Source organism: Lactuca sativa, chromosome 1 (genome assembly GCF_002870075.4).
Source record: "Lactuca sativa cultivar Salinas chromosome 1, Lsat_Salinas_v11, whole genome shotgun sequence".
Taxonomy (NCBI): Eukaryota; Viridiplantae; Streptophyta; class Magnoliopsida; order Asterales; family Asteraceae; genus Lactuca; species Lactuca sativa.
The window spans coordinates 204,253,989-204,274,786 of NC_056623.2; positions in this window are offsets into that span (position 1 = coordinate 204,253,989).

Here is a 20,798-nt window from a genome sequence, read left to right on the forward strand (position 1 = left end):
AGGACTATACGATCCCTTATATCAAGTACGTGTCATTGACTAGGTCAAAGTCTGACAGCAGCTTTTAAGAGATACAATTGCTAATTGGATCTTGAAGTTACATTGGTAGTTATAGTTATTAGATTATCCAAGTGGGAGACTATTGGATCAGGTGTATAATCCCATAACTATAATTAGGATGTACTTGACCTGATAGTAGCATGGTCCTTTTGGGTTTCCTTCACACTGTTGACTAGACAGGATGAATATCAAGGAGAGAGGCTGATTTATCATTAAGAATAATAAATTGGGACATAAATATGATTTATTTATATATTATAAGAATAATATATTAATTAAAAGTCATATTATTAAATAGTATTTAATCAGAAATTAATTTAGAATTAATTTTGGGATTAAAGGAACCGACTAAAAGTGTAGGGGCTATTTTGTAATTATTTGATAGTTGAGGCTCTGGGCCAATGGATCACCTTATTAAGCAAGGTCCGAAAATCCTAAAAGGATCTAGGAGTTTTCATCCAAGGCTAAAGGCTAGGAGGTCCATGGACTTGCTTAGGCCCTAAGCTAAGGGATTAGGTTTTCCACCATGAAATCCTAGCTATCCTCAAGTATAAATAGACCCCCTTAGGCTTTAGATTTTGTCCACCCATGAGAAACCCTAGTACAGCTGGATTTTGGAGCTAGTATAATCCCTCGATTTTCTCATATTCAGCCCCTCTCTCTCTCAAGTGTGTTTGTGAGCCATTAGAGGTACTACAATTGTGGTACGTGTTCTCAAGAGCAAAGGAACTTAAAGATTTAGTTGTTATTACTATACAGCAACAAAATGTATGTATTCTATTCTTTGAATTGTGAATTTTCAAAAATAGAAGATGCTTTCTAGGTTTTCCTTTGTGGTCATTTGTTGTATGTCTAATAGTGAAAACATAGATCCAAACTAGGGTTGTATGTCCACATATGATTGTTTGTATAAAAGCCAACAGTGGTATCAGAGCCTTTGCTTTTTGTTTTCAATTGGATTTGATACAAAAGTATGAACTTGACAAATTAGGGTTTATGGCTAATAAACCCTAGGGCTTGAATTTTTGAAATTAGGGTTCCAAAACCCTAGTTTGGAATTTTGTTAGGGTTTCTTAAACCCTTTTCTTTGGCATTAAAATTTTGAAAGTAGGGTTGTCTAACCCTAGGGTTTTCAAAATGACTTATTCCCCAAGATAAGTTTCCAAGATTTTAAGGATTAGGATAATGTTATCTTTTGTAATTATCCCTTTAATACTTCGAATAGATAATTAAAGATCGTTGAATTATCCCATCCCAAATTTTTGAATTTTAGGAGATAAAGGGATTAGGTTAAATTAATTGTTTAATTTAATGGATAATCCTTCAAGATTTAATAATTTAAATTAATTATTTAATTTTGGATCATTATTAAATAAAAGTTTTAATATTTAAGATTTTAAAATTAAAATGTATTAATTTTCGAAAATTTTAAATTTGATTAAAACCCTAGTATTTTGAAATGTTTAAAATACACCCTTATACTGTTATAATATTATAAAATTAATAATTATATATATATATATATATATATATATATATATATATATATATGTATGTATAAGATTAAACTAGTCTTACTATTAGTAGGCCTAATTCACGAAGCCGATCTATAAGGGGGGTATAAGGTTGTTGCCTATAGAATGCTAGGTTAATGGGTTTCCACTCTCACCCACCGCTTCCTTATTTGGTGGAGAGTCGTTAGCCAAACAGAAGGATAGGGCAACTAATTCCTCATTAAAAGTACAATTATTAATAAAGTAACTAAATGTTTTTGTAAAATTCTCAATCTTACATACTTTAGGAAAAATGTGAAGATGATGCTATTCCATGAAATTACACTTTGCACCCTGCCAAGTCGTTAATGGAGCGTGTGCGGTTAACCGACATACTAATTTGGGACTAGCAAAGGTGGAAAAGGGTAGCTTCATGTTTATCATAGATCAATGGAGCATGTGTGGTTAACCGGCACATTGATTAGGTGATTTGTAACATCGAGAGTACCAAGTACATTTGCATGGTTATTTACACCTTACTTGTGATCCTCGGTATCCCAGTCATAAACTTGAAAGGCATATTGAGATTTAAACATGCCATTGAAACTTTCAATGAATCTTAAAAGAATCTAGGAATTTCAATTCATTTCAAACTTCAAACTCTTTTCGTTTTTGATGGTGGAAATTAGTGAATCGTCATTCACTTACCTTCAAATTATTTGCATTCTATATTACGACATCCCTTTTCTAAATTGTCAATAATTGTGTTGAGTCCTAGCCCTAAATTTTCATTTGGGTGTTAAATTGGGGATTCTTATCTAATCAAAATTTGTCTTTTTTTTTTTTTTTTCTTTTCAGATGTCTGATTCAAAAACCAACGCTTCTGGCTCAACCCATGCTGGCTCATTCTCACTTATGAATTTGAATTTGTGTGGGAGGGTTATTTTTGACGGGACCAATTTCAATGATTGGATCCAAAATATCTTCATGGTCACCCGCTAGGAGGATAAGGAGTATGTTCTCGACAAGTAGTTGAAGGAGGTTGACACCAAAAATGCTACTCCCGAGGAAATTGCTGCATTCAAGGATCACGAGCGAGATGCTACAGAAGTTCATTACATCATGCTCACGACTATGACTGTCGTACTCCAAAAGTCCTATGCGGACTACTACCCCTACGAGAAGTTTCACGATTTGATGGATAGGTACCATCAAAGCACAAGGCAGGAAAGGTACAAGAGCATTGCTTCGATAATCACTACCAAAATGAGAGATGGAAAGTCCATCACGGCCCACCTGCAGAAAATCCAGAGGTATGTGGACCGCTTGCTGATGTTAAATGTTAACTCCGATGAGGAGCTGATCATAGATATCATACTTCACTCCTTACCTCCTTGTTACAACTAGTTCCGTATGACCTACCGCATGAACAAGGAAGAGGTCACTCCAAGCAATCTTCAAGGTCTGTAAGGACTACTGAGAGTAGTCTAAAAGACAAATCTATTGCATCAACGCCTTTTGGTACCGCCCTTATTATGGCTATTGGGCAAGGGATGGGTAAGAAGAGGAAGGCTCCTTCTAAGAGCCACCATAAGGGAAAGTCCCATGATGGTACCTCTTCTAGTGGAACCAAGGCTGGTCCCGCTACACCCTCCTCGAACCCGAAGGATGCTGATTGCTGTTACTCGTCATAAATGACACGAAACATTATTTATTTTCATGGTTTATATACACAAGGTTTTAGATTTTCGTTTGATAATGAAAAATGTTCTATTAATGCTTTCTTTAATAGTACTTTCTATTTTGAAGCATTGCCTTGTAACGGAATATATGAAACTGTGATGGTTGTAGACAACTTAAGAAATGATGTGTTGTATATCGTTTCTTCCAATGGTTTGGATAAAGCCTGCTTGTGGCATTGTCGTCTTGGACATGTCAACAAGAGGCGCATAGCCCAACTCTAAAAGGATGGAATGTTATAGTCATTTGACCTTTGGGACGATGACGTGTGTGAGTCTTGTTTACTTGGAAAGATGACCAAGTTACCCTTCACTAGTACTTGTGAAAGGGGTGAGGGTTAATTAGATCTCATACACACTGATGTATGTAGGCCCTTTAGATACACCACAAGGGATGCGAACCGCTTCTATGTGACTTTCACTGATGATTATAGTAGATATGGGTATATCTACTTAATCAAGCACAAGTCAGAAACTTTTGAAAAGTTCAAAGAGTTTAAGTAAGAATTGGAGAATCAGCTGGGCAGGAAAATCAAGATGCTTCGATCCAATCGAGGTGGTGAGTACCTTAGTCTTGAATTACACGTCTGCCTCAAGGAATGTGGAATTGTTTTGCAATTGACACCACCTAGGAAACCGCAGTTGAATAGTGTGGTTGAGAGGTGCAATCAAACCTTTTTGGACATGGTTCAGTCCATGATGAGTCGCACTTTGCTACCTATCAAATTTTGGGGGAATGCCTTAGAGACTGCCGCCCATATCCTTAATCTAGTCCCTACAAAGAAGGTTGCCAAAACACCTCACGGGATGTGGACAGGGAAAGATCCCTCATTGGTACATATCAAGGTTTGGGGTTGCGAGGCTTTCATAAGATGAGAGACTCACGACAAGCTTGAACCTCGTAGTGAGCAGTGTATTTTCATCGGATATCCGCAAAATTCCTTGGCAATCTCTTCTATTGACCGAGTGACAATGTTGTCTTCGTTGCGAGGAGAGGAGTTTTCCGAGATTGAGAAATCTTAAGCCAAAAGGATAGTGGGAGGCAAGTTGATCTTGAAGAGCTTGAAGATTCAAGTGATGAAGGAACCTCTAACGCTAGCGTTCAACCAGAGGAAACTCCTGTTGAACCGATTGACGAGTGTTTACCTATTAGACGTTCTAGTAGAGTTAGTGTTCCACCTGCGTTTTATGGTTTTCATATTACTATGGAGGATGATACGTTTATTAGTCATAGTACATTAATAAATTTGGATGAACCTAATAGCTACAAGGAAGCCATGGCAGTCCAGAGTCTGCAAAGTGGAAAGAGGCTGTGGAAAGCGAGATTCAATATGTGTATGAAAATCAAGCCTGGAACATGGTTAAAAATGTACCAAGTCGTAAGACGCTCAGGTGCAAATCGATCTTTAAGAAGAAGAATGACATGGATGGGAAAGTACACACTTATAATGCGCAATTGGTTGCAAAGGGCTTTACTCAAACTCCCGAAGTTAACTATGATGAGACCATCTCACCAGTATCGAAGATAAAGTCTATAAAGGTTATGTTAGCCATAGTTGTGTTTCATGATTATGAAATATGCCAGACAGATGTCAAAACTACTTTCCTTAATGGGAAGTTGGATGAGGATGTTTACATGATTCAGCTGAAGGGTTTTGTCGATGCAAAACACCCTAATAGAATGTGTAAGCTTGAGAAATCCATTTATGGATTGAAAAAAGCATCTCACAGATGGAATCTTTGTTTCGATGAGAAACTCAATGAGTTTGGTTTCTTGCGAAGTGAGGATGAGTCCTATGCATATGTCAAAGCCAGTGGGAGTATAGTTAACTTTCTCATTTTGTATGTTGATGACATACTGCTCATAGGAAACGACGTCCCGACCTTGCAGGAGGTTAAGTACTGGCTTGTGAAGTACTTCGCTATGAAGGATCTTGGAGAAGCTACTTATATTCTTGGGATAAGGATTCTGAGAAATAGGAGTAAAAGACTAATAGGACTTAGTAAAAGTACTTACTTGGATAAGGTACTAAAGCGTTTTAGTGTGGAAAATTCCAAGAAAAGGTAGTTACCAATCCAAAGCAATACCAAGTTGAGTAAGACTCAATGCCAAAGTACCGAAGCCGAGATAACAAAGATGAGCAGAGTACCTTATACTTACTCAGTTGGCTAAATCATGTATGCTATGACTTTTACTCGCCCTGATGTGGCCTTCGCTTTGAACATGGTCAACAGATATCAAGGGAACCCTGGTAGAGCACATTAGACCGCAGTCAAGAATATTCTTATGTACCTTTGGAGAACTAAGGAGTGGTTTCTTATCCTTGGTGGGAGTGATGAATTAAAGGTGCGAGGGTATAGTGACGCCATTTTTCAAACTGAACGAGACAATTTCCATTCTCAGTCAGGCTGGGTCTTTACCCTGAATGGAGGAGCAGTGACTTGGAAAAGTGCCAAGCAGGAGACCATAGTTGATTCAACGTGTGAAATCAAAGTACATAGCAGTGAGCGAAGCGTCAAAGGAGGCGATATGTATAAAGAACTCGATCGGAGATCTTGGAGTTGTACCGGCCATATAGGAGCCTATGGAGATTTTATGTGACAACGAAGGTGCGGTTTCCTTGACCAAGGAACCAAGGGATCATGGTAGATCCAGGCATATCTATAGAAAATATCATTTCATCAGATATCGGGTAGAAGAAGGACTACTCATAATAAAGAGGGTATCGTCAAAGGATAACCCAATAGATCCCCTCAAGAAGGGACTGAGTAGGGTTATGCACTTCGGGCACCCTAGGAGCATTGGGCTGAAGGACGATATTAATTTTAGTGATTAGATAGCTTTAGAAACTTGTAATAGATAAATTGTAATTGAAATTTTTTGACTTAATAAAGGAGTATTATTTATGAGTAATGTTACCGTCTTATGTCAATTTTTTTACTGTTGTTTCAATTTGAATGTTTTTACTTCCCAAATAATAAGATTATTTAAATGGTCCACAGTTGCTCATACTTTCAAAGTAGGTATGAAGGAAGATTGTCATGAATTGGCTTGTCGACTGTTTAAAGCGTTTAGATATAGCAAAAGTTTGCTGCAACATTCATGAGTGACCCTGAAATAAGATTTGAGTATTGGATTAAACTCGCACTCACTTGAATCACTTCATGGAATTAATCACGAGTGATTGTCAGACGATAATATCATATAGTCTTTAAACCTGGATATATGGTTTCTTGTTTGCGAGTTGGTTGTGCATTGATAATGCGTAAATGCATCAGTAACTTGATGTTATAAAACGCATTGTTGTGTACGATTTGATGAGTAAATAGTAAATGCATATAAGTAAAAGTTTATGTATTCCTTTTATCCTATGAAGTTAAAATCGATATCTTGGGCCCCTCGATGATTTGGTTTGACTTATGTGTCCGGCCCGGTCAGGAATGAATTGATGTGTTCAATTAATTTCTATGTCAGACAGATTAGAGATCGAGAAACAAACTGCTAGACAATAAGTATAACTATGTTCCATGTGATTGTCCACACGATATCTTGAGAATAGAGGACTATACGATCCCTTAAGTAAAGGACTTGTCATTAACTAGGTCAGAGTTCAACAATGACTTTTGATAGCTAAAATTGCTAATCGGATATTGAAGTTACATTGGCAGTTATAGTTATTAGACTAATCGAAGTGGGAGACTGTTGGATTAGGTGTCTAATCCCATAACTATAATTGTGATGTACTTGACCCAATAGTAGCATGGTCCTTTTGGGTTGCTTTCACACCAGTGACTAGATATGATGACTATCGAGGAGAGAGGTTAATTTATTGTTAAGAATAATAAATTGGGACATAAATATGATTTATTAATATATTATAAGAGTAATATATTAATTAGAAGTCATATTATTAATTAGTATTTAAACAGAATTTAATTTGCAATTAATTTTAGGATTAAAGGAACTGATTAAAAGTGCAGGGGTTGTTTTGTAATTATTTGATAGTTGAGGCTTTGGGCCAATGTATCACCTTATTAAGAAAGGGCCGAAAATCCTAGATGGATCTAGGAGTTTTCGTCCAAGGCTAAAGGATAGGAGGTCCACGGACTTGATTAGGCCCTAAGCTAAGGGATTAGGGTTTCCACCTTGAAATCCTTGCTAGCCTCAAGTATAAATAGACTCCCTTCGGATCTAGATTTTGTCCACCTTGGAGAAACCCTAGAAGAGCCGAATTTTGGAGGTAGTTACCCTCCGTCCTCTTTCTCATATTCATCCTCTTACTCAAGTGTGTTTGTAAGCCATTAAAGGCACTACAATTGTTGTACTTATTCTCAAGAGCAAAGGAACTTAGTGATTTAGTTGTTATTACTATATACCAACAAAAGGTATGTATTCTATTCATTGAATTATGAATTTTCCAAAATAGTAGATGCATGCTAGGTTTTATTTTGTGTTCATTTGTTGTATGTTTAATAGTGAAAACATAGATCCAAACTAGGCTTGCATGCACACATAGGATTGTTTGTATAAAACCCAACAAGTTCCCCCATCATACCACGTACCATACATGACACATACTGCCAAGCATATCCGGGTGCTGGCCTACCCCTTCAGTATCTTTCAACCGGTAACTGAGAACTGTTTCACCCCTATCACTACCACATAATAACACAACAGAACATACCTAGATTTACTGTCAGGCATATCTAGGTGCCCGACTTACCCCTTCGGTATCTTTCAACCGGTATCCGGGAGCTAGCCTCCCCTTCGGTATCTTTCAACCGGTAACCAGGAGCTGGCCTCCCCTTCGGTATCTTTCAACGGGTAATCGGGAGCTGGCCACCCCTTCAGTATATTTCAACCGGTACCAGGGACTATTTCACCCTTACCACTACCACATAATAGCATAACATAACGTATTACTAGACATGCATGGGTTCTGACTACCCCTTTGGTGTCTTTCAACTAGTATTTAGGGACTATTTCACCTACTACTACTAACATATATAATAGAGCATCCTAACACATAAAGCATATCAGATAGTGGCAAACCAGAAAATTATCACAAAGACAGTCATCTAAAAAATATCTCTTACTCGCCGACATTGTGGCCTTAGACCCACTTCTACTGGAAGGTAACTCACCTCAAATTGTTGAAGTCCCTTAGACAAAACTCTAGTTGCTGGATGATAGGTTCTCGAACTGACAATCATCAAAATAACACCCCAATCAGTAATTGGGTTCCAACATATACCCATAAGTCCATGCTTGGGGTAAGAGACTGCTTTACCCCTTTCTTAGCTTGATTCAAGCCTAAGGCCCAATCCAAAGGCCCAAAAGTCAACAATAAGTCAAAGCCCAACATATGGCCGAATTTTCCAAATTGACCCTAAATCTTTACATGGTCTTATTCTATGACCAAACCATTTAGTCCAATCCAAACATTTGGCATTTCTAATGACCCAATATCTCATAATCATAAAGGCCAAATTATGGCCCACCTAGGGCCTAATGTTCCAAATTAGGCTCAAACCTTTACACGGGTCTCACCCTATGCCCAATAACTTATTCCAATCCAAACATACCTCCTTAGCTAGTTCAATAATTCGCAACCAGAACAAATAGCCCAAACCCGGAATGGCCCACAAGGCCCAATAAAGCTAAAATCTATCTTGGGCCTAACCTAAGAAGGACCAATTTCCAAAAAGGCCTAAATTACTAAATGGGCTACCGTAACTAACTCCTAGTCCATGGTCGAAGGTCCAAAAGTCAACAAAACAAAGTGACGCAACCGGATCGACTACGCCCTGTGTACTCATCTGGTACGTTGTGACATCCCCAATTTTATCGACCAGAAAAGACCGATTTAGTTTATGCTTTTAAAATAAAATCAGAATAATTTTTCAAAAGATGTTGCGGAATTTGTTCCCAAAAAGAATATAATAAAAATTTAACCAACCATTTCTTAAAGAAATAAATATTTTCATTATATATCAAAAAACCTCGGTATGTCATGTTCTGAAATAGACCGAAAGCATAACTAGTAAATTATAAGCCTTACAACAAATATCTACAACTAATGGCATATAATTTAAAAATCCTTCTTCAACCTCCAAACTATGCTCAGGGTCCACCACCTGTAATACATAAAACTAAGTGGGTCAGACTTGGGAGCCTGGTGAGTATATAGTGTTTTCAACCCACAAATAAATAAATTTATTAATTTCACTACCCAACAACAAATTTATCAATCCTAAATAAATTTATTAATTTTATCAACCAAAAATAACCCTGATTACCCATTCCCGGTATCCTCACTTGACGTCCCTCTATCACAAGGGACCTAGTCTAAGGATTTTCATGAGGGTTACAACACTGCTTTAGGGGATTCCTCAACAATTTATGTCAAATAAGGCAACCGTGTAGGGGATGGAGTATACCACTCAACACTAAGTTCACAAACACCTACAGGTTACGATCTTGCTAGCGTTCTACTGGATTGTCTAGAAAAGTCTGTGGTTGTCATCTATACTCCGTTAGATGACTGAAACAACAACAATATCGAAATCTCTCATCATTCTAACACACACCAAGTATTTGATCTACCCATGTTATACCCAACATATTTGTAGTTAAAAGTAAATATACAGTTTAAATCAATTTAAAACTTGTATAAAACATTCATTCAACATCCATCTCAAATAAACAAACAATATAATTACACATAGCATATATTTTATATAAAATACTTCATATCTATGTGTAAGGTGAAAGTGACCACACACTCACATGATAAGATGATAATCAGGAAGCACCTCATCTCTTAAAATAATATTCTTCGATGAAACCGGGGTGTTTTCTCAAAAACCGGGCTTCACATGGGCAGAGTTTCGGCTCGGAAACACTTTTTCTCGGGATCTTTGGGGCTCTCGGACTTGCTTAGGTGTTAGGATGATACATTAGGCTTCAGGGGTATTTCTTGCAAAGTAAAAGAGAGTTTAGAGGTGAAAGATGTTAAAGAAGTAAATAAAAACCCGGTTGACCTCGAGTCCTATTTATAGGGGCTAAAACCTCGATTTACGCTTACACTGGTTGTACTACGAAGCGGTCCAGTACGCTACCTAGTATGCTGGACATACAAAGGGATTGTACCAGATGCATCAAGGCTACGAGCACGCCTCTCTCATGCGAAGTAGTAGGCTATGTGGCCCAACTCAAACCATGAACACAAGTATGCTGGGAGTACTTCGAATTTCCATACTTCTAAAATTCGTAACTTTTGCATAAGAACTCTGTTTTTGGCGTCCTTTATATCCACGTGTAGGTGAGACTATGATCTATAACTTTCGTTTGGACTCCGTCGGGTAGTTTTGAATTTATTTTTAAAGTTATATTTTTAACAGGCCGGGATAGGAAAAGTTCGTTAAAAATTCATAACTTCTTCACCTGACGTCCGTTTTCATTTGTCTTTTTACCGTTAAACTAAAATCAACAAGATCTTTGATTCTCGTTTAGATTGTCTCGGCTAAAAATCGTTCGATCTAAATTTTGAGTTTTTGGTTGCATACTGCCAAGTCAAAACTTCGAAAAATCATAACTTCCTCATACGAAGTCAAATTTAGACATTCTTTTGATGCAGACTCTTGGTTTAATGAATACTACGACTTTTGTTTAGATCACTAATGTTAAAAAGCACTTTATCATAAATTCACTTTTTACGTCACATAGCGTTGTGCCGGTTCTATCGCGAAACTTCGACATGTCATAACTTCTTCGTTTTAACTTGGATTTCGGTATTCTTTATATCTCTGGAATCCTTACTTCAACCACTACAACTTTCTTCATAGTTATTGGGTTTATCTAACGTTTATTTCCGATGCTTATTTTTATATTTAACTTATTAAATCATTATAATCAAGTAAACAAGCACCAAATTCACATAATTTCTATTTAGTATTTCAAAACCAGTTACAAAGGTTAACCTAGACTATTACATCATATTTAGTGCTTAACCCAGAAACACGGACGTTACAATTCTCTCACCCTTAGGATGATTTCATCCTCGGAATCATACATCAACAAATAAATGTGGATAGCGACTCATCATGTCACTCTTCGTTTCCCAGGTGAGATTTAGCCCATTCGCATGTTTCCATCGCACAAGCACTAATTCGACCATCTTGCGCCATAACTTTTAGTCTTACGGTCAACGATTGCCTCTGGTTCTTCGATTAACCTCTTGCTTTCATCCAACCTTAATTAAAAAATTGGAATGATGTCGGGAACATCTCCAGTGAACTTCCTCAAATAACACATATGGAAAGTGTTATGAATACCATTTAGTTCTTCTGGTAGTTCTAGCTTGTAACCTTGATTCCCAATTCTCTGAAGCACTTTAAACAATCCAATAAACCTTGGACTCAACTTTCCCCTTTTACCAAATCATATAAGTCCCTACCATGGCGAGACATTAAGCAAAACCGAATCACCAACTTTGAATGTTATCGGTTTTCTTTTCTTGTCAGTATAGCTCTTTTGATGATCTTGAGCTGCTAACATCCTTTCCCTAATCATTTTCAACTTTTCAGCAGTCTGATGGACTATTTCAAGTCCCATAAACTGCTTTTCTCCAGCTTCAAGCTAACACAATGGCGTTTGACACTTTCTCCATACAAGGCTTGATAAGGTGGCATCTTGATGCTCGAGTGGAAACTGTTATTGTAGGAAAATTCTACCAAAGGTAAATGTTCATCCCGATTACCTTAAAATTCCAGGGTACATGCTCTCAGCATATCCTCAAGTGTTTGAATCATTCGTTCGCTCTGACCATCGGTTTGTGGATAGTAAGATGTACTCAGACACACTTTCGTACCTAATTCCTCTTGTAGACTTTTCCAAAACCTCGACGTGAAACAACTCTCATGATCTGATACAATAGTTAAAGGCACACCATGAAGTCTTACTATCTCCTTCACACAAGTATTAGCAAGTTTATTCATAGACCATTTCTCATTGGCTGCTATGAAGTGTGCACTTTTTGTAAACCGATCAACGAGCACCCATATCATCTCGTGACCGCTCTTCGTTCAAGGTAGTTTAGTCACAAAATCCATAGTGATGTCTTCCCATTTACCCATGGGTACAGGTAAAGGTTGTAAACTCCCATATGGTTTCTGATGTTGTGTCTTAACTCTCGCACATGTCACACACTTGGCCACATACTTTGCAACATCAAGCTTCATCGTCGGCCACCAGTAATAGAGTTTCAGGTCCCTATACATTTCCGTGCTGTCGAGATGAATTGAGTACATGGTATTGTGAGCTTCTTGCATCAGAAGATCTCTTATCCTCCTGTCTTAGGTACCAAAATTCGATCTTGGAATACCTTCACTCAATGACTTTTTATACCGAACACTAATGTTTTGCCCAAACATTCTCCTTTTTGGTCATTCTTCTCTGAAGCTTCCTCCTGAGCTTTCTTTACACTTTCTACAATTGTCGAGACAACTTCATTGTTCAACGCTCTTGGCCTTTTCTTTTCAAGTTTTACATTCCGACTGATAGCATCAACAACAACATTTGTTTTACCAGGATGGTAAAGTATCTCGCAGTTGTAGTCCTTGAGTAAATCTAGCCGGCATTGTTGCCTCATATTTAATTCCTTCTAATTAAAGAGATACTGAAGACTCTTATGATCTGTGAAGAGTTTGCACCTTTGTGCCATAAAGATAATGCCTCCATATATTTAGGGCGAATACTATCGCTGCCAACTCCAGATCATGAGTGGGGTAGTTCTTTTCATTCTCTTTCAATTGTCGAGATACATATGATATCGCCTTTTCTCTTTAAGTTAGGTTATATTCCAACCCGACTCTTGACGCATCACTATACACTGCAAAGTCTTCAACTCCATCAGATAGAGAAAGAATCGTTGTGTCACATAATTTCTTCTTTAGATTCTCAAATGCTTCCTTATGCTTCTCACTCCAAGTATAAGTAGCTCCCTTATGGGTCAAAGTTGTCAATGGATCAACTATCAAAGAAAAGCCTTGGATAAATCTTTGATAATATCCAGCTAATCCTAAAAAGCTTTGGATTTTCGTAGGACTGTTTGGTTGTTCCCACTTTGTTATAACTTCAATCATAGCTGGGTCAACCATAATCCCTTCTTGTTTGACCATATGACCCAAAAATTGGACTTCTTGAATCCAAAAATCACATTTGGAGAACTTTGCATACAACTTCTCGTTCTTTAATACTTCTAACACTTCTCGCAAGTGTCTACCATGCTCCTCTTGGCTTTTCGAGTAAATCAGAATGTCATCTATGCACACTATCACAGATTTATCACAGAATGGTTTACAAACCATGTTCATCAAATCCATGAAGGCTACTGGAGCATTGGTTAGTCCAAATGACATAAACAAAAACTCATAGTGTCCATATCTTGTTCTGAACGCAGTCTTCTCAATATCCTGCTCTCTCACCTTTAGCTGATGATATCCTAGCATAAGATCGATCTTCGAGAAATAGCTCGAACCATGCATCTGATCAAACAGGTCCTCAATCCTTGGCAACGGGTACTTGTTCTTTATTGTTGTCTTATTCAACTCTCTATAGTCTATGCACATTCTCATACTCCTATCTTTCTTCCTTACGAATAATACCGGAGCTCCCCAGGGTGATGAACTAGGTCTAATGAAACCATTGTCCAACAACTCCTGAAGTTACGTCATATGCTCCTTCATCTATGTCGGCGCTAATCGATATGGGTCTTTTGGTATCGGTGTTGTTCCTGGTAACAAGTCTATTGTAAACTCCACTTGTCTATCAGGGGGCAATCCAGGAAGATTTTTGGGAAAAACTTCCGGATATTCACACACCACTGGTAGGCTTTGCATTTCCTTCTTCTCCTTTTTGGAATTGATCACGAATGCCAATTATGACGTACATCCTTTACACAAACATTTTCTGGCTGTCATCAAGGAAATGATTCCAGAATTCACTCTGCGCTTATCTCCATACACCATAAATGACTCTTTTCCAAGCGGGTTTACCCTTACTATATTTTCCTTGCATAATATTTCGGCATCATTAGCGCTAAGCCAATCCTTCCACAGAACGATGTCGAAACCATTTAACTCTATGGGTAACAGCTTCTCTTGGAATTCGTTTCAGTTCATGTCGATGACAATGTTCTTAATACATTCACTAACAGGTATGAATTTGCAATTAGCAACTTCTACAATTAGGGCATCATCTAGCTTTTCTATAGGCAATGCTAGTCTTTTACCAATTTTATGTGATATAAAGGAGTAATTCGCTCCGGAATCAAACAATAATTTGGCAGCCAATCCATTTACTAGAAATGTACCTGATGTGACATCTGTTGCATCCTTTGCGGCTTCCAAAGTCATTTAGAAAGCTCTAGATTTTGGCTTTGGTGGAAGTTTAGGGTTTGCTACATCCTTCTTCTTCGGGCAATCCTTCAAAATATGCCATTCTTCATGGCACCCATAGCACACCCGTTTATTGATTGTGAAGTTGCTGGCGTAGTGTGCTGGCTTCCCACACTTAAAACAAGTGACTTCCACGTCACATTTTCCATGGTGCTTTTTCTTGCATTTGTCGCACCATTTGGCTTTACCTCCTCCAGACTTCTTTGTACCAGATTTCGAGAACTTGCTCTTCTTGTTGGTATTTGACGACCCATCAAATTTCCTTTTCTCACCAACCTCTTTTCTCTCCAGACCCTTTTCTCGAATTTAGGTCTCTACATTCTTAGCAACCCAGATGGCGGTGGCTTTCAGATTTGTTGCTTGTTTGACCATTGGACCAAAGTCCGCTGGTAATCCGTGGGGAAACTTGTTGACCTTGAGAGTTTGGTTGGAACTAGGTATGGAATAAGCTTCATTTTCTCTGTAAAACTTACAGTGTAATCAGTCACGCTCATTTTTCCCTTCTTCAAATTTCGTAACTCATTGTTAATTTCCAAAAGATCCTGCTCAAAGCAGTATTGAATCTTCAACTGTACCAGAAAATCTTCCCAGTACATCTTACTAGCTTCTCCCTTGGGCATCGAATCAGCTAGTAGCTTCCACCAGTTCAGTACTCTAGATTGTAATAGAGGATTTGCGAGAGCGGTTTTCTGCTTGTTACTACACTCGTAACTTTCAAACATTGTCTCCATTTCGAAGATCCAATCCATGACTTCCATCGGTGTCGGGCTTCTAGATAGACATAGTGGTTTGGATGCCATAAAATCCTTGTACTTGCATCCACGTCCGTCATTTCTTTCATTCTGATAGTATCGTCTAACTATTGGTGGGTTAGCTTGAACAATAGCCTCACTATAGTTTCCTTCTTCTGACTGCCCTTCTTTCAACTCGGGCTATTCAATAGGCACCAAAATTTCCTCTTGGTTCTATTGAAGTAAACGCCTTGTTTCCTCCATTTGGCGATCCAACATCATCTGCATCATTGCTTGTACCCCAGCCATTGTCATTGGCTCAGGTGCAGCTACTACAACATGTACCTGCTCTCTCTCTTGGGGCTAAGCTTGTTGAAATCTGTTTGCATTTCTGGCTTCACTTCATGTTTTCGCCATTATGATCTATATACCAAATAAGGCGAATTTAGATCTTCATTACTCTGAAAAATTATTTGCTAGTTCTAGTATCGTAGTCGCACGCTTAGAATCCTTAACACATAAGGTTTCTAGATCCGGTCAGCAACAAACCATAGATCTAAATAAGTAATGGCATATATGGAAAACATATAGCATTTAGCACATAAAAGAATTTTAGGCATCTATCCAAAAATATATTAGTGCTCGTGACTGAAATATGGTATACACTTATCTCACAATTATCACTTAGCAGTCTAAGTTTAAGTCTATAAATCTAACAAATTCCTAGTTCGCATAAACTAATGCTATGATACCAACTGTGACATCCCCAATTTTCTCGGCCAGAAAAGGTCGGTTTAGTTTATGCTTTTAAAATAAAATCAGAGTAATTTTCCAAAACATGCTGCGGAATTTGTTCCCAAAAAGAATATAATAAAAATTAATAAAAACAACATTTCTTAAAGAAATAAATATTTTCATTATATATCAAAAACCTCAAGATGTCATGTTCTAAAATAGACCAAAAGCATAAACAATAAATTATAAGCCTTACAACAAATATCTATAACTACCAACTTATAATTTAAAAATCCCTCTTTAACCTACAAACTACTCTCGGGGTCCACTATGTGTAATACAGAAAACTGAGTGGGTCAGGCTTGGGAGCTTGGTGAGCATATAGGGTTTTCAACCCACAAATAAATAAATTTATTAATTTCATCACCCAATAATAAATTTATCAATGCAAAATAAATTTATTAATTTTATCAACCAATAATAACCCTGATTACCCATTCCCGTTATCCTCACTTTACGTCCCTAAACACCTATCACAAGGGACCTAATCTAAGGATTTTCATCGGGGTGACAATACTGCTTTAGGGGATTCCTCAACAATTTTTGTCAAATAAGGAAACCATGTGGGGGATGGAGTATACCACTAAACACTAATTCACAAACACATACTGGTTGCGAGCCTATTTGCGTTCCACTGGACTGTCTAAAAAAGTCTATGGTTGTTAGCTATACTCCATTAAATGACTAAAACAACAACAATATCGGTATCTCTCATCATTTTAACACACACCAACTATTACGTCCATCCATGTTATACCCAACATATTTGTAGATAAAAATACATATACAACTTATGTAACGCCCGTAGATCCGGGCTATTCAATTTAGAGATAATAGGGGTCGAAAATAACTTTTCAGCAAAAGATTATTTAGAATAAATAATCTTAACCAAGTTTTAGTATATGTTACAAGGTTTCCGTAAATATAAAGAGTGCCGAAATCTGAGCTATAACGAAGAAGTTATGACCCGTCGAAGTTTCGCGACGGAACCGACACGACACCGGGAAGTGTAAATAGTGAATTTATGATAGAGCGACTTTTATTCTTAGCGATCTAAATAAAATTTGTAGAAAATATTAAACCAAGAGTGTCCATAAAAAGAACGCCCAAATCAGACTTCGTATGAGGAACTTATGATTTTTCTAAGATTTGGCATAGCGATGCATGACCCGAAACTCGAATTTTAGTTTGAGCGGTTTTTGGCTTACGCGACCTAAGTGAGAATTTAATATCTCATTAATAGAAACTCAACGACAAAAAGACAGATGAAAACGGAGTCCACATGTAAAAGTTATGAATTTTACGCGGACATTTAACAGTATAATCACCTCCTACTGTTAAATTTAAGATCGGTCGATAATTAGCCGACAAAGTAAAAAGGAAAGTTTTAGATTTTATTTTTACCTACATGTGGATATAAATAACATCAAAAACGAAGCTTGTATGCGAAAGTTATGGACGAAGCTTAGTCTCTACTTTTTGAGCGCGACAAATTCGATATAGTTTTGTAAATCAAAGATAGATTGAGAATTTGCCAACAAGGTCTAAATGAAAGTTGTACTAATCGTAAATACCAACATGTGGATATAAATATCAACAAAAACGGAGATTGTATGCGAAAGTTATGGATGAAGCTTAGTCTCTACTTTTCGAGCGCGATGAATTCGATACAGTTTTTGTAAATATGAGATAGAAGGAGAATTAGCCGACGGGGTCTAAATTAAAGTTGTAGTACTCGTAAATACCAATGCGTGTGTATAAAGAACGTAGAAAACGGAGCTCGTACGCAAAAGATACGGACGATGCTTGGAGACTACTTTACTATAAAATTCCTATAAATAAGAGATGAACTCTTCATAATTTCTTCACACCATAAGCCTCTCTTTCTCTCTCTAACTTCTCTCTAGCCTCCCTAAACCCCTCCGAAGTCTAGGGAACCTCCCTAACACGAGAAGAAAGCCCCGGAGCGCCCGACGGCTCCGAGAAGAAAAGCTTTCGGCTCGAAAACGCTGCTCCAGCGAAGCCCGGTTTTTAATAAAAACACTTTGTAAGTGAGGTACACCTATACTATATTTAATATACCTTTTATTTAATTATAGTAAAATTATTAGGACCTTAAAATAATTATGTGGGCTATTATTATTATGAGTTATATTGAGTGTTATTTAACGCTTATATAATAGTAATAACGGCTAGACTGTTAATTAGTCGCGGTTAACGTTAAAACTAAACCCTAGTGGTATTGATACTAGGTTTTGTCAAGGAAAATTGTTTTGAGATAACGAAGCGCTGTCTGAGATCGGAATCACCACCGTATCAAGTGAGTGCATAGTTACTTTCCTCTTACACATAGATAAGAAGTATTTTATATAAACTATGTGCTACGTGTGAATAGTATCTGTATAATTGCTATCTATGCTGGGTGAACGATTTTATACATGTTTTAAATGATTTAAACTGTATATGTATTTTATATCTACGATAATGTTGGTGTAAAACATGGGTAGATGTAATAGGTGGAGTATGAGTTGTATGATGAGTTGAGAGGTGAAATAAACCGAGAGGTGAGGGTGAGAGGTGGACGATGTGAGAAGCCTTTTTCCCAATTGATGGCCCAGTCATTCAGCAGAGTATGGATGACAACCACAGACTATTCTAGACAGTCCAGTGGAACACTATTAGGCTCACAACGTGTAGGAGTTGTGAACGATGTGTTCACCGGTGTACTCTAAAAACCCATTGACATGTATTGTGAGTGGATACTGTCGATAAACGAAATAGCCCTGGCAGCTATGGATTTAGTGCTTTTTGAGTAAACCCTGACAACGATGGATTTCTTGCCGATTCCTTAGGATGATCCTTAGGAATGAATTAACGATGAGTAGCTGATTCTTAGGGTAGACCCTTAAGAGTAAAGAAGATAATGGGGATGGGTAATTGGGTTAACTGTTTGACGATTAAACATAATAATTATATTATTGTGGGTTGAAAACGTTATGTACTCACCAGGTTTCCCAACCTGACCCACTCAGTTTATTTATATCACAGGTGTTGATATGAAGTCACATTACACTGAGAGATTAAGGAGATATAGATCACTAGTGATAATGAATGTAAGTTCTATTTATGCTTATGTTTCTGTATTGACAATGACATCCCAAATGTTTTAAAATGAATAAAAATACTTTTCTTCGGAAATGCTTTGATAACGTATTTATCATGTTTTATTGGGAACAAATTCCGCAACATTTTGATTAAAAGAGATACTCTAATTTTTATAAAGCATAAACATAATCGGTCTTTTCTGGCCGTGAAAATGGGGATGTCACAGTTGGTATCAGAGCATTAGTTTAAGTGAACTAGGAATATGGATTTATTTCTAGACTTAAACTTAGAATTCTAAGCAATGATTGTGAGGAGTGTGTCTTAGGTAATACACTTGAATAGACACAAGCACTAGCTTATTTTGGGAAAATGTCTAACATGCTTTGATGTGCTAAATGATTTATGGTACTTTATGATGCTAAATGTATAATCGAATCTATGGTATGTTTCCGACTGGATCTGGAAACTTTATGTGTTCAGATTTCTAAACATTTAATTACGGTATTAGAATTGGCATGTAACTTTTCAGAGTAATAGGGAGATTTACACGTTGATCGTAAATAAAATCTTTCCTATATTAATTCTCGTCACTACACACCGAACATCCGACTTGGTGTATAGATCGACATGGTGAGCACTCGAAGAGGAATTAGAAGTGGAAACTCACAGCCCAAACCACAAGTGATTGAGCATGCACCAGAAGTAACAGTTGCACCTGGGCCAATCACGATGGTAGGGGTACAGGCAATGGTGCGGATAATGCTGGATCAATAGCTGGAAGAAACAAGGCGTTTACTTCAACAAAGTAAAAACGAACTTAATGTGCCAGTACGCCAGGCACCTACTCTTGAGGTAGCCATCAGGGTTAAGATTGGCAAGAAGAGGAAGTTTGAGGGATCTTCATGGTCCAACTGGAAAAGCTTATTCTCACAGTCTGGAGAAGGAAGAGGTGAAGCAAAATGGTGTAACAGGAGATGCCCTAAGGAAGTGACCTGCTTTAAATGCGGGAATATTGGTCATTATGCCTATAAATGCTCAACCAAGGAGGAAGTTTGCCTTAAGTTTAGTGGAAAGGGACACTTCAAGAGAGATTGTTTGATAAGGACTACAACGCCAAATGTACCGCTAAAGCACTGCGAGGGATGCGACGAAGAAGTAACTTGCTATAGGTGTGGAAGAATCAGTCACTATTCCAAGGATTGTACACATAGGGATAAAGTCTGTTACAGATGCAGAGACAAGGGGCACATGTCTAGGGACTGCTCGAAGACAAATGAAGCAGCGAGACTGAATGTGCCGCCAAAGCCGAAGGAAAGAGAATTCCAGAGGATCCTTGGCGAAGCTAGTGACAATGGAAGGTTTCAGGAGTGAAGGCTTGATATCCAAAGATCGAGTTATGAAGTAGGCATAGTATC